Raw genomic sequence first — 11,526 nt, 5'->3', positions numbered from 1 at the left:
TGAAGCTTTAAGTTTTAGTTACTAAGTCATTTGGGGCTCAAAGAAGTTGTGGTGAGCATTTTTCAAATTTTCCTGACAGTTGTAGATTAAATAACACATGGATTAATCTTGAAAATTATCAAAAGGTCATGATGAAAACAATCGTTAGTCTGACATCCACACTTACAGCATGACGAATGACTGGTATTTACTGTGTAAAGGTAGAAGATCTGCCTCGATATCTTTGCACTGTAAAACGAACGCTAAAATGTCTGTGTGCTGCCATTCTACAAAGGTGATGTCACAGCTGTGGTTTTCGTAAGTGTCACATCTCTTGATGTCATCATACCCAGTGGTAAATTGTATCATACACATAAAAGCTTGAACATATGTGTGATGATTTGAAATGAGTCATTTCAGCTGCTTTTACAAGTCTGCAAGTTTTAACTGAGGTTGAGTGTTGGAGTTTTGCTTTGCTCTCCAGTTTATGCGAAGGGTTTGCAGTTCCTTGTTGATATATTGCCCCCTACTAGTTCAGAGTGTAAATAAGAAGTGCTAGCTGGTTCTGATTCGGTACGAATGGCAACTTTAAAGTCTTCGCTGGACAGAGGTCACAATTACACATGCGCGCACACACACACACACACACACACACACATGCACATACATTTGCTTAGCTCTTCATATTAGGAGATTAGAACACAGTCTAAACCAAGCCCTAATCCCAGTTCTAACTTCAACCAATTGATACCTAACCCTAACTTTATCCTAAAGTCCAATCAAACTTTATCTCTAACACACATCATTTAACAACCATTAAGTGTATCTCCTCTTCCAACAGCCTTTCAACATATGTTATCTTGAAAGGTTTCAGGTTTCATACTTTTGGGGTTATATAGAGAGAGCAAGTTAGATAAAGACAATGTGTGTGTGTGTGTGTGTGTGTATGTATGTGTATGTGTGCGCGCGCGTGCTGTGTGACAGGAAGTAACTCACAAGGATTTGTTGAGTTCCTGTCTGCTGTTTACATGAATTTCTATCAGGGCTAAGGAAGTGAAAGATGTTATTAAAGTTGCAAAGTTATACACACACACACACACACACACACACACAACACACACAAAGTCTACAGCTGGTAAAAGCATAAAGTGCACTGCACTGTGAGTTGCGTTGTTTTCCATTTGATTGGACTCACACAGACAAGTCCAGAGCAGTGTGAGCTGGATCAGTGTGATCTGGCATAAGGACAGCTGGTTGAACAGAAGAAAGCCTATAGTATTGTTGGGTTCTTCCATGTGGTGATCTTCAAAAGTTGGTCAGAATCACTGCTCATCAAAGGTTTATATGGAGGTGGTGTGGGCAACAACAGCATCACAAATCACAACTTTATTATGAAAGGTCAAATTTGTATTTGTTATACTGCTTTCTCTTCTGTAGGACACATGAGTTAACAAGAAGTGTTATTAAAATAGATAAAAGTAGAAGACAAGAAGTCAGTTTAGAGTGTGGCTCGTGCTGCATTTTACCTGAACTGAGTCCGGCAGATTTGCGACCAAGATCAATCTGAATCTAAATCCACTTAACTTTTTTTTCATGGCCTTTAACCTGAAAGCAATATTTTTGTACGCCAAGTGGTAGTTGGTACTATGTTTTTTATCTTCATGAACTTGTGAATTCAGTTTATAACCACAGAAACAGCAGCCAAGCATCATGGTTTACTTGGAGTTGCTATGGAGAAAGAGACAAGTTTCCACCATGGACTGTTCCTGTGCAGTCCCCCCTGATCTATTGCCCTCTCAGCTGTGCTTGCTACTGCTATTTGGGCTAAGTTAGCCAGGATATCCCCAGCTAACACACCTAGCTTCAGGAAGGTGAGATAGCACTCTCACTGCTACCAGAAGATCAGTGTCACCTAGCAGGAGGTGATTGTGTTAAAGAGTTCTGTTTCATCAATGACATCATTCACACGTAGACTACATCTAAATGTCTCCATAGAGTTTATTTTCTTGCATCCTCTGCAAATTCTGCCAGGAAATTTATGGGAGAAATCAACATCAAAATAATATTTTGTATGTGCATGATGTAAGATTATAGGGATTGTTTAACCTTGGGGCATTTCACTTTGTCTACCTTCTGCTTTCTATTGTCTTCATGCATTTCTCAAACCATCAGAGAGGCTTTGTTTACGGTCCGCCATGAACACAGGCTAAGCAGTGTGTTTCGGGCACGAGTACAAACTGCTGCAAGGACCCTTAGCTCTCCAGTCACATTTTCTCATTTGTAATTTACCCATCATAGATATTTCTACACAGGACTTCTTGGTGACTCCAGAATTTGGAATATACCAGCTGTATATCTTTGTCTTGAAGCTGTTGGAGTACTAGTAACAACCAAATGTATGCTAGTTAATAGTTGTTTATTTTTTTAAAGAGAAATCTCAAATCAAAGTATTTGTATGTCTCTGAGCACACGGCTGGATAGAGAGGAAGTGGATTATACAGGATGATGTGCTTGAGTTTGTAAACTGACATTTTTCAACAGTTTTGATGTTGCTAGCCCTCAATCTCCATTACTTTCATGCTCTGTGTGTGTGTGTGTGTGTGTGGGTGTGTCCGCTAGTCATAGTCATTTCGCACCCAACCTTTGAAACGACTTCATGGATGGGTGAGAAATACCCAGAGGGTGTGGGTTGGGGGTTGGGTGGGAGGAAGTGAGGAGGAATGACAGGTTGTTAAGCTTAGACTGCATAAAGGATTGGACCCCCCCCCCCTTCAGTTGTTCATCATCTCTTCATCTGTGGAATTCATTCCTCTTAAGTCACAACACCTTTGAAAAAAACCTCTTCAGCTCAAATATCAGCAGTTTGCCACAAGCCTCATTTTGAGGAATTGGCTGAGTTGTCATGATGTGTTTATGTTCATGAGGACCACATGACAACTCTGAGAGCTCCAGGACCAGTCAGTGGGTGGAGTCTGATTGAGATTCTTTTGTTGACAAGAATAAACCATCAAACACAAAGTCAGAAGAAGCTGCTAAGTTGACAGAAGCACACTCTCCATCTTCTAATTTCTGTTCTGTTTATTTTGTGGCTTATTTTCATGTTTGGGCTTGAAAAATTTGCCCAAAACTAAACAGGAAATATTTTGTATGTCTTCAAGAGCTCTGTTACAAAATTAGTGGTTTTTTTCAACATCTCTGCACAAAGTATTTAAGCAGTATAGACATTCAATAAATATTGAAAGCAGTCTTGAAAAGATTTAACTATGAAGTCATCAGCCCAGTATCAGGGATAAAACACTGGCATGGCATGTTTCTGCAAATCATACATGATGTTTTTAAACACAAATACTCTACAGACCAGCATTTCTGATGAGAGCATTGGGAGCAATGTTATGGCGTCAGGTTAGAGCTGAAAATTCTTCACTTGGAGGCAGGTGAAGGTGTTGGAGGAGATCAACAAACATTGTAGGCCAGCAGGAGATGGCTGTTCCAGCTTCACAACTTAAACCCGTCATGAGGGTGCTGTGCCTCTCCCTGTCTCTCTTCCTGGTATTTTCTGCATCCTACAAAATGGTCAGTGTAAATTACCACTCCCCTTTGCCCTCCTCCCTGAATGCCTCCCATCGTACCTATTCTGCTGTGACTATTCATGATTCCAAGGACTTCTGAAGGGCTTTTGAGTGCTGCTGAGACAACACTCGCAAAAGTCTCTAAAAAAAAAAGGACAGAAAAGCACCCCACACATTAGATGCAGCTCAGATATTTTCCCTTCAGCAGCATTTGGGTTTTTCATCTCCTCTTGCAGCTGATGTCAGATGTGAGTTTGATACCCACTAGCCAGCTGAGTCTGCTCTCATTCTTGGGTATGTAGGTGTGCTCTACAGATGCAATAGTTTAGACATCAACTACTGAGGAATTACTTTCGGGGTCACCACATTGTGTAATTACACTGTATATGTGTGTATGTCAGAGAGAGAGAGAAGAGAGAAGAGAGATTGTGACTGTGCAAGACAAGTGTAAATTAAAAATTGTGCTTTTGGCCCTCATTTTCCCACAAAAACAGGAAAGCGAGTCAGACCCCCTCACCAACACACACACACACACAAAGGAAAAATCAACAGGTCTGCAGTAGAACTCATCAAATATGAGAACAGTGAGGCTTCATATGACCAAGGTGCTGTCCAACTCCAGTTTTTCCATTGCTGGAAAATTTTGTGTGTGTGTGTGTGTGTGTGTGTGTGTGTGTGTGTGTGTGTGCCTGTGTGCACTAGATGGTGCAGGGTAGAGTAGATGTCAGTATGCCGGGGCAGCACTGGGCTGGACAAGAACAATGCCAAAAGAATGTCAAGCCTACATTTCCCGTCCATTCAAAGCTTACTGTGGTTTTGTACATGAAAGACGAACTCATTTTTTGGACCAATTTAGTATCTACATGAATATGGAGTGCTTCCCTTATTTTCCAAATTTTGTTTATTCAGGTTCAAGCCAGATGACATCAGTGTATCTCTAATTCGGCTTTAAGTGGCAAACAAAAGAGAGAAGGGGTCTAAGAGCACTCCAATCACATCACAATCACACAATCAATCTGGTATTAACTTCGATAGTATTTATTTGAGTTTACTCTGTATTTGTTGAAACCCAACTGCAACTCAAGTCTTGTCAATAATTACCACATTTTGGGCACATTTGAAGGTTTTATGAATCTTAAAAATAGTGATCGGATGGCACAGTTGTGCAATGGTTAGCACTATCACCTCACAGAAAGGTGGTTCTGGGTTTGAGCCCCGGCTCGGCTTCTGTGTGGAGTCTGCATGTTCTCCCTGTGCCTGCGTGGGTTCTTTCCAGGTCCTTCCTCCCACAGTCCAAATACATGCAAGTGAAGACTATGCTAATTGGACATTCTACATTGACCGTAGGCGTGGCTGTTAGTGTGAATGGTTGTCTGTCCATGTATGATGGACTTGCAACCCAACCAGGGTGTGCCCTGCCTCTCACCCAAAGGCTGCTGGGATAGGCTCCAGCCCCCCGTGGCCCTTAACAGGATAAGCTGTAGATGATGGATGGATGGAAAAATAGTGGTTAAAGGAAACACAAACATTATCACACATTGCAGGGGAAGAATGAAGCTTAGTTGTGGTGTTGCAGTCATGCATTTGTGGTATTGTTCATAACATTAATTTTGTACTACTAACCTTTTATACTTAAAACATCATCAAAGAGTTGTTTATTAATGAGAATGACCTTGCTTAACAAAATGTGGAGTTCTCATCAACTTTTGCTCTCCACAGAGCTTTTTTTCTGAAATAAGCAAAAATCCTTTTTAACAGTGCCATTGGCTTTTGGTTATGGGAACCCCTGAAGATGATAACTTAACATTGGTACATATACTTTTTCCCTGCCATGAAAACTTCTTGTTTTACTACAAAACAACTCATCCCTATGGCAAAGTTAAGGACAGTCATGGTTTTTGTACAAGAGTCTTGACTCACTGCTGGAAATGGGGATTGAGCAGCTGTCTTCTGTGCTCAAGTCTAGGTATAGTATAGGTGTGTGTATGTGTGTTAGAGGCAAATGTTGCTTCCTATTAATGGATAACTCTGTCTAATGCTGAATGGAGTTGATTTCTTACAGTCTTAGACTCTAGAAAACTTTATGATAAAATATAAATGCTTTTTACACGTAAAGGCTCTTAGTGTTAAGGCTAAAAGAGATGTTCCATTAATGGATTTTTTGATATATATATATATATATATATATATATATATATATATATATATATGCAGTATGATTTATTTTTCATTGTTGCAGGAGTGAACTTTCTCTACTCATCACTCATCACATCACTTGACTCCCATGATGCTTCTGTCCATTCAAGGATTTAACAGTTACTCCTCATTAAACTTCCTGTTTTCTTCTTCTGATCTTGTCATTTACATGCTTTACATTCAACTGAATTAGCTTGTTTTGGTACCATCAATGGTAACTTATGGTGATGTCATCAAATAAAGGCTATTTAAAGAAAAACAAATTTATATGTGTTTGACAATTTCATGTAATCATTCAGATGATTGTTAAAAGTGATAACATGAGGATCAGCCCTACCAGCCCTTTCCAGCTGCCATGCTGCTGTAGACAGGAACTGTGGGTCCTCAACAGTGTTATCATGCCTCTGCAGAGACATCATTTTGGGTGTGTTTGACGATGGGTTACTGGCTGAAGCTTGTTCTCATATTGTAGTTGTACTGTTGTTTACAGTTAAATTCATGAAACTGTGAATCTCATTTATATTAATATAGTTTGATCGACCTGTCCACATCTAGACAGCATCTTAATGTTCCATTTAGTTTCTTGTGAAAGTACACCACAGAGAGTGAATGATGGCATCATTGTGTCTTCAAGTGATTCATTCTCCACCAGTTGAAAAAAAAACGAGCTGTTACTTTGCCTTGAGTTTCCTGATACACAGATGCCTAGAGTGACTTGGCATTTCACCACCAGTGGGATAAGTCTGGTATGGAGTGAGGGAAGGGTGTCCTTGAAAGATCTGCTACTGAAGCCTTTGCTCTTGGCACCAGCAAGAGAAAATAATGAGCGAAACAACAAAAACACAAAACACTTTTCAGTTAAAGTCAGTGCACTCCCATCTCCAAAAAACTCTTTCCAGGTCCAGTTAAATCCCTCCAGCAGATAGTCCTGGTTTTGGTCTGGGAAATTCTTTTACTCAATATATTCTATTCACTTATCCATAGCAGTTTTCACTGGGAATAATAAATCATCAGGAACTTGCTCAGTTTGTCCCACATTAATTAAATATGGCCTTGATACTTTGATTCACCAGTCCAAATCTGACAAATCAAGCAAAAGTGAAGTAAAAGAAGTGAAATAAGGTTTAAAATGCCTTTTAGTCAGCTTTCAGCTTTTGTGATATAGTTGCACGGTGATGCACATTGGTGGGACAAGACATAAGATTTAAGAAGAAAAAAAGGCATATCAAAATATTAAAATTGTTAAAAAGAGCAGTTCTCAAAGTGCATTGCCAGCATGCTTAAAATTAAACTGTTTGCAGCAATCCAATCCAATAACATTCAGCTTACAAATGGTGCACACTGTAAAGTTGTACATAAAGTCTGTCACTGGTATCTGTGGTTCAGCTGAGTAACATTCTTGCCATTCAATCTGGTGTCTGTTAGAATCAGACTGTCACAGTTTTGTGTTATTACCCTCCATTTGAGCACATCAGTCATAGGAGAAAGAGATCCTATATTAGCAAGGAGGATGGTTGATGAGGTGTGATTAAGCCATTAGCTTAGCTTCTTGCATCCTTGTCTCAGCTTCAACTACTGCTGGTGTTGTAACCCAACTTACCCTGTGATCTGTTGAGGTCTGCTGGGTTCTCCTTGCTGTCAAACCTGTGGTGATTACCTGTGGGGCTGATTCTCTGGATGTCAGTGAATTGTGATGACACCATTTTCAGGGGCAGCCCTAGCCTATACACTGGTGGAATATTGTGATAGCAAGGCTCACCGGTTCAGTTTGATCATACTGAGAGGTCAGTGCTCTATGGACTAAAAGTTTAATAAAACTGTTGAATGGAAATTTCAAAACTACATCAGGAGACATCAGAATCATGGGAAAGTGTGTAAAAGGTCATAGTGGCTGGCTGACTAATAATGTCATCATCAGCACTGTTTAGAACAATCGCTGTTGGATACAGACTACTTTATACTGTTGAAACCATTTAGTTAAATCATAATGGATGATTTACAGTTTTAAATGTAACTATTTTCAGGTTTCTTTTGTACTTTGACATTAAAGTGAATATTGTTGTTTGTCAGGATGGTTGGAAATGCTTTTAACATTGTGACTGTGAAGAGCAGAAAGCAATTAAAAAAGAAACAATGGATGCATGGACCAGGAACAAGAACAATGTGGTCCCTTTGTAGCCTTAAACTAACATGTGTACTTTGGTATCCTGAAGTTTTAGTGTTTTTAGGGCTGGGTTTATTTAGTTTGAGATGTTCACCAGATTACACCAGTAGGACCTTTGGCCTTCCATTCCCATGACTGAAATCTTCTTACTATTACAATACAATGAAGCAATTTAATGAAAGAAAATGAATGCTTAGAAGCTAGTTGGTCTTTACGGAAAGACAGAGACAGTAAGATAAAGGGATGCAAATGTAGTTGTTTTTCCTTGGTGTGGTCTAATTCCTGCATATAAGAATGGTGATAATATGTTTTATACTTCAGCAAATAAAGGAAATAACAAAGCACTTGTGTGCTGGATTCTGTGTGTGCCGCTACTGTGTGAGTCATGCAATGGCACTTTTATAAGCCATTCAGAGAGACAGAGATGAAGAGCTGTGTCTGAATGGTGTGACCCCATAGAACAAGGAGTGATGTCAAAGCATTAATAGTATTCAGAACAAAGTCCCCAATGTTCTAAATATTAAGACGTGCTGATAATAAAAGATGATCAAACAGAAGCGCTTACTTGATTCCCCAAATAAGTATGGATCCTCCTACTGACCATGAACACCACCGAATGAGATGGCAGATAATTATGGTTTTGATATGTACTCTCAGTGAATCATAATCATTATATAATGATGTGAATCCCTCTATCCATTCTCTTCCACTTATTTGGGGTTGGGTTGCGGGGGCAGCAACCTAAGCAGAGAGACCCAGACTTCCCTCTTCCCTGGCTACTTGGTCCAGCTCTTCATGAGGGATCCCGAGGTGTTCCCAGGCCAGTTGAGCGTCATAGTCTCAATGTGTCCTGGGTCTTCCCTGAGGCCTCATACCATTTGGACATGCCCTGAACACCTCCCCAGCAAGGCTTCTGGGAGGCATCCTGACCAGATGCCCGAGCCATCACATCTGACTTCTCTCGATGTGAAGGAGCAGCGGCTCTACTCCGAGCTCCTCCTGGATGGTGGAGTTTCTCACCTTATCTCTAAGGGACAGAGCCCAGCCACCCTCCTGGGAAACTCATTTCCGTTTCTTGTACCTGCAGCCTTGTCCTTTTAGTGATTACCCAAAGCTCATGACCATAGGTGAGGGTAGGAACGCCGATTGATGGGTATGTTGAGAGCTTTGTCTTTTGGCTAAGCTTCCACTTAACCACGACAAACCGATGCAGAGTCTGCATCACTGTAGACACTTGCGCCAAGGTCTCATTCTCGACCTGGAGATGGCACTCGACCCTTTTCTGGGTGAGGACCATAGACTTGGACTTGGAAGTGGTGATTCTCATCCCAGCCACTTCACACTCAGCTGTAAACCGATCCAGTGAGAGCTGAAGGTCACGGCCAGATGAAACCAGCAGGACCACATCGTCTGCAAAAAGCAGAGACCCAGTCCTACAGCCACCAAACCAGATCCCCTCAACACCGTGACTGTGCTTTGAGATTCTGTCCATAAAAGTTATGAACAGAAACAGTGATAAAGGGCGGAGTCCTGGCAGAGTCCAACCCTAACTGGCACTGAGTCTGACTTAGTGTCAGCAATGTGGACCAAGCTCTAGCGCTGGTCATACAGGGAGTGAACTGCCTGAATCAGGTGGTGTGATTCCCCCATACTCCCAGAGCACTCACAGGATTCCCCAAGGGACACAATCAAATGCCTTCCTCGAGTCCACAAATCACATGTAGACTCGTTGGGCAATCTCCTATGCACCCTTAAGGACCCTGCCGAGAGTGTAGAACTGGTCCACAGTTCCATGGCCAGGACGAAAACCACACTGCTCCTCCTGGGTCCAAGGTTCAACTATCCGACCCACTCTCCTCTCCAGAACCCCTGAATAGATCTTACCAGGAAGGTTGAGGAGTGTGATGCCATGATAGTTGGAACACATCCTCCAGTCCCCCTTCTTACAAAGGGGAACCACCACCCTTGTCTGCCAATCTAGAGGCACAGCCCCTGATGTCCACACAATGCTGAAGAGTTGTGTCAACCAAGACAGACCTGCAGCATCCAGGGCCTTGAGAAACTGCTGGCAGAATCCATGTTATTTCAGTCATCCATCCATTTTCTACCGCTTATCCTGTTAAGGGTTGCGGGGGTGGTGGGGGTACTGGAGCCTATCCCAACAGCCTTTGGCCAAGAAGCGGGGTACACCCTGGACAGGTCGCCAGTCCATCACATGGCCAACACATATAGACAGACAACCATGCACACTCACAGCCAGGCCTATGGTCAATTTAGAGTATCCAATTAGCCAAGTCCCCATTTGCATGTCTTTGGCCTGTGGGAGGAAGTCGGAGTACCCGGAGAGAACCCACACAGGCACAGGGAGAACATGCAAACTCCACACAGAAAGATCCTGAACCCGGAACCTTCTTGCTGTGAGGCAATAGAGCTACACCATGCTGCCCTTATTATTTCAATGAACTATTGAAAGAAAAATCAATCCATCAATAACAATAAACCCCAATTAGATGAGTTGGACAAAGTGCTTGTATTTTACCTCTACAGTCTTAGGTCAGACTTGTCTTTTATTAATAAAACATCTGATGAATCACTTCCATGAAACAAGTGCAGCTTTTCAATAGTGTGGCAGACATGTGTCAATGTATGCTGTGTTTTAATAATCTGATAGGTATTATTGCCATCATAGGAAGAGAACATCGTGAAAGGTTGTAGCGGGACAGTCAACAAACTAAAAGATTCTAGAGACAAACAATAAAATGGATACCAACCAGCATCACCACAATGCCCCCATTCTGATGTGATATTTGTGTTTCATATGTGGGGTTTCAGCAAAGGGAACACATAATGAAGCAACATTTCATCTTGTCTTCTGGGTCCAGGATGAGGCTCTGATTCTGTGCAACACAAGTTCAGTTGCATTATTTTTTGGCATAATAGTGTGAAACCTGCCAAAACAAAGCTGTTTGTAGCTGTAAATTATTGGCCAGACAGCAATCACCAGTAAATTTCTCACTCCTTTGCTCAAACTGTGCTCTCCACATGAGATTATTAGAGCTTGAGCTGATAATTGTGTTAAACATAAGATTGCACTTAATGTTGGAAGGTCGTCTTAATTCTTTCAAACCAGTAACACCTCATAAAATCCCTTTGTGCCTTCAGAACCTTGAGCTTTGCAGCTGCTAGCCAGCATCCTTAGGACTCACCCTGTGGTGAAATGACTGCAGTGTCACAGCATGGCAACCATCTGGTTGGCAGCTCACCCATGCTATGTGTTTTCAAAAGACGCGCTGTTATGCATCCACATGGATGATGCCTTGCTGGTGCTTCTGACCATCTTGTGGCATCCTGAGATATGGAGACCAAGCTTAAAGTGCAAGGTAGAGCTGAGGGGATTGATTTAATTGGTTTGAATTGACTAAAAGATCATAAAAGCTGCTTCAAATGAATAACCAATTAAAAGTGTGCTACAGAAACAATTTTTTGTTATACAAATCTACCTGCAGCCTGAAGTTTTAACTATTCAATCATGCAGATCACTAGATTCGACCTCCATGAATCATCAGGCCTGCAATGATTGTTTCTTGCAACTAGTTTTGTGCTGGGAATCATGTATTC

At 41.5% G+C, this 11,526-nt stretch overlaps 1 protein-coding gene across 4 annotated transcripts in view; it reads left to right on the top strand.

The window, feature by feature from the left end:
- The window catches only part of piezo1 (piezo type mechanosensitive ion channel component 1 (Er blood group)), a 74,775-nt gene that overhangs the window by 1,532 nt on the left and 61,717 nt on the right, over positions 1–11,526 (top strand). The window lies entirely within an intron of this gene.

This window comes from Aulostomus chinensis, chromosome 16, assembly GCF_037954235.1.
Source record: "Aulostomus chinensis isolate RoL2024-O1b breed Wild chromosome 16, RoL_Achi_v1.0, whole genome shotgun sequence".
Taxonomy (NCBI): domain Eukaryota; kingdom Metazoa; phylum Chordata; class Actinopteri; order Syngnathiformes; family Aulostomidae; genus Aulostomus; species Aulostomus chinensis.
This window is presented reverse-complemented; position numbering and strand designations above follow the sequence as displayed.